The 4,317-nt window shown below is 50.9% G+C and overlaps 1 protein-coding gene across 1 annotated transcript in view; it reads left to right on the forward strand.

The window, feature by feature from the left end:
* HSPBAP1 (HSPB1 associated protein 1) overlaps positions 1-4,317 on the forward strand; it is an 84,118-nt gene that overhangs the window by 8,551 nt on the left and 71,250 nt on the right. The window lies entirely within an intron of this gene.

Below are 4,317 nucleotides of genomic sequence, written 5' to 3' on the forward strand. Positions count from 1 at the left end.
CGATAGAACAAGAACACGGCGTGTCGCCGCCATAATTGTCTTGTACCCGCCTCCTTAATCCTGTAAGACCGTCATTAGTTTCCAGCTAAAGCCGTGTAAGCAGCCTGTGTGTCCGCGCTGCGTTCTGAGCTGTTCAATGACGGCGGCGCGGAGACGCTCGGCGCGGGGATGCGGCCGTGTTAACTAGAGATTTAATTGCTGTGAATTGGGATGTTCTGCGGCACTCGGAGCGGATGGACTGCGGCGGCTGATGTCTGATTTCCTTCTGTTCTCTGAGTATATTTTATTAGCATCTTCCTGTTCTTGTATCTGTTTCAGTGGTAAAGTGTATTCTGGTGTAACACACACACACACACACGTGTAACACACACACACACACACGTGTAACACACACATGTGTATATGCACATACAGTACTGTGCAGAGGTTTTGGTGAGGTGCTGTAATGCCGTAAAGTAAGAATGTTTCAGAAATGAGTGTAAATAGTTTATTTTTATCAATAAATGAAGAGGAGATCCAAATCCAATCAAAATTTGGGTAACCCCCCTTTTGCGTTCTTCCAATCAATATTTGGGGTGACCCCCCTTTGCCTTCCGATCAATATTTGGGGTGACCCCCCTTTGCCTCCTTCCAATCAATATTTGGGGTGACCCCCCCCTTTGCCTCCTTCCAATCAATATTTAGGGTGACCCCCGTTTGCCTCCTTCTGATCAATATTTGGGGTGACCCCCCTTTGCCTCCTTCCAATCAATATTTGGGGTGACCCCCCCCTTTGCCTCCTTCCAATCAATATTTAGGGTGACCCCCGTTTGCCTCCTTCTGATCAATATTTGGGGTGACCCCCCTTTGCCTCCTTCCAATTAATATTTGGGGTGACCCCCCTTTGCCTCCCGATCAATATTCGGGGTGACCCCCCTTTCAGGGGCGTCCCGAGGCAGGGTGACACCCGGAGCGGTAACCGAGTGTCACCCCGCCAAAACGTCACTGCGCATGCGCGATGACGTTATCGCTCACGCGCGGCAGTATTCTTATAGAGAGGAGGGGACAGTCACCCGGTGGGATAATGTATGCCGCCGGGTCCCCTCCTCTCTCCTGATACTGTCCATGACCGAGCGCCCGACTTTTCAGAGGGGGGTGACACCAAAATGACTGTGGGTCATGTTGGTGTCACCCCTCCAATGGTGTCACCCGGGTGCGGGCCGCACCCCTCGCACCCTCCTTGTGACGCCACTGCCCCCTTTGCCTTCTTCCAATTAATATTTGGGGTGACCCCACCTTTGCCTTCCAATCAATATTTGGGGTGACCCACCATTTGCCTTCTTCCCATCAATATTTGGGGTGACCCCCTTTACTTGAACACAGGTGTTGAAGGAACTCTGCAGGTAGGTTGTTCTGGGTACATCTTGGAGAACTGAGCGCAGTTCTGTGGATGTCTCCTGCCTCAAATCCTTCCGTCTCTTCATGTGATCCCAGACAGACTCCATGGTGGTGAGATCCGGGCCCTGTGGGGGCCCAACCATCACTGTCCTAGGCCACACCCACATGTGATGCTGAGTCTCCATTAATGACAGAAATGAAATCCCTGAATGAAAGGGGCGGAGCCAGGGACAGTCAGATGTGGGAGGAAAAGGTCTAGATCAGTGGTTCTCAACCTTTGTAACCTCAGGACCCACATTCGTCCTCGGTCATTAAGTTGTGACCCAAGTCACACAGCAGTGGAACGTACGGCATTGCAGTACCACGCGTTCCGGTGAGGGCGATTGAACTGTGGGTGGGAGGTGCCTTTGGGGTGCCATTGAAATGAATGCCACACCAGAATGCGCGGTGGGTTCGATTGCGGGGAACAATGCGATTAACGCACTGTGCTAATATGAACGGGCCCTCAAACGCACACAACCCCGAGACACAATCTCACGCACTCCCAGACATTGACACACACACACAGTCCAAAAAAAAGATAACGAGAACTGGAGTGGATCCTCAGCCTGGGCTTTTGTGCCGTGATAGAGCTCCATCCATATGTGTATGGCTTGTAAAGCCCTGTAGAAGTGACGGGAATAAGACTGTGACATCACTCCGGTCAAGGCACCTCTACAGGGCACATGAGGGAGCTGTACAAGCAATACACCTATGGATGGAGCTTCATAGCCCCATCCTGAGGGACCTCTCGCCTAGAAAAGTGGAGGGCATGCGGTGACCCACTGAACATGGGCTAGCGACCCACTTTTGGGTCACGACCCACCAGTTGAGAGCCAAGGGTCTAGATGATGCTTAATCTCCTTAGTTGTCTGTTGCGTCTCCATTGGAAGATTTCCCCTCTATTCCTGTTCTGGTGACAAGTTGAACATTTGGATTTGGGACTGAATGGGACAAGTTGTCCCATTCAGTCCCAGTCACAATAGACACATAGAGGGAGATCTCTTGTATCTTTTAGATACACCGTAACTCCTCATTTCCAGTCTGATGTGGCCTCATACCGAGGAGAGGTGTTTGATACCGCGCTCTCCATAGAAAGAAGGACGTTCTTTCGAGGAATGTGAAGTCCCCATTTTGGTCAGAGAGGACAACTGGTTCCCAAGAGGCGTGAAAGAGTCCATCTACGTCAGACTGGAACAACCATCCCTGAACAGTGCTGGGGGCCTTCAACACCATCTGCCTTCCACATGTAATGGAATTTTAATACCCCGACGACAGCAATTCACACCTTCAGCCATGTGAAGCAAATGGCAAATGATTGACACCTATACAGACCTCCTGACACCAAGGACGGGATTATGGAACTAGAACATGGTGGTTCCGCAACCTTCCCTTCTCCCATCATGTTCTTGGACAACCAACATCTACACATTCCATGGTGGTTGGATTGAGGTGTCTTTGGTAGATAGAAATGTTGGGGGATGTTCCTGACACTCACAGGCATGTAAGGACCTTGGTATCGCTCTACATTTGGATGTTGTATTAGTGTCAGGAACCGGATCTGAACCCAGGGCCTCTGCTGTAGCTGGCGGTGGCTCTACCTGCTGAGCCACCTTAGAACCTTGGATATCGCCTTTGCCGATCTCATGTGTAGTCCTCAGTTAAACCTAATCTCTGCTGAACTCCTTGCTCCTCCCTTGAACTTCCTATTTAAGTCACGCCTCTGCACTTCCTGTTTGCCAGATTATGGTGCTCCTGCATCACTTTGCAGCGCCGTTAGGCGGCCGCCTGACTTGCGCTAGCGCCGGGCCTCGAGGGGAGAGGGAGTGCATAGAGAGATGCACAATGCATCAAACTGTGTCCTGGATAAAACCCATCTGTCCAGACTGTACAGATAGGGAGGGAGAGCGAGGAGAGAGAGTGCACAGAGAGAGAGAGAGAGACAGTGCACAGAGAGAGAGAGAGAGAGAGAGAGATACATAGAGAGAGAGATGGGTAGGGAAAGGGGAGAGAGAGTGCAATCAGAGGGAGAGAGATAGATAGAGATAGGGAGGGAGAGGGATAGAGAGGGAGAGAGAGAGAGTGCATAAAGAGAGATGCACAATGTGTCAAACTGTGTCCAGGATAAAACCCATCTGTCCAGACTGTACAGACAGAGAGAGCGATAGGGAGGGAGAGCGAAGAGAGGGAGAGAACGTGTGTGCATTGAGAGGGATAGAGAGATAGGGAGGGAGTGCGAAGAGAGAGTGCATAGAGAAGGAGAGGAGGGAGAGAGAGTGCATAGAGAGAGATATGGAGGGAGAGGAGAGAGAATGCATAGAGAGAGAAGAGAGGCGGGGAAGAGAGAGAGGAAAGAAAAGTGAGATGGGGAAGGGGGGAGAATAAAAAGGAGAGGATACAGGAAATAGAGTAGAGAGACAGAAATGGGGGCGGGATGGGAGAGTCGCAGAGGGAGAGCATGTCTAAAATTGAGAGGATAGACGGTGCTGATTTATACATCTTCTGCTGAGGGGAATGTCCTATGCTTCTCAGCTCCATCTAGTGGCGGTAGTGCCGCGTGAAGAGATAGAGAATACAGATGGGACACGGGGAGGTCACACAATGGAAGTTTTATTTCTGAGCAGACAGCTGGCTGATGGCTCATCAAGCGGCCATACCCGTATAGCAGCGGTCTCTCTGCAGAAGTCCAAAACACTCCCTGCTGAGCCAAAGCTACAATCGTCAGAGAACAGGAGCTTTGCTGATTGCAGAGATATAGCTCCATAGCTCTGACTCAGCAGAGACACCACTGCTTCCCCACAGAGAGCATTTTGTTTTTGCAGCAGCCACATCCTGCAGAGAAGGATCCTTGCTGTGTGTGGAAGCAGTGGTCTCTCTGCAGAGAAGGATCCTTGCTGTGTG

This window comes from Nanorana parkeri, unplaced genomic scaffold, assembly GCF_000935625.1.
Source record: "Nanorana parkeri isolate BGI_ZX_2015 unplaced genomic scaffold, ASM93562v1 scaffold320, whole genome shotgun sequence".
In the NCBI taxonomy this organism is placed as follows: Eukaryota; Metazoa; Chordata; class Amphibia; order Anura; family Dicroglossidae; genus Nanorana; species Nanorana parkeri.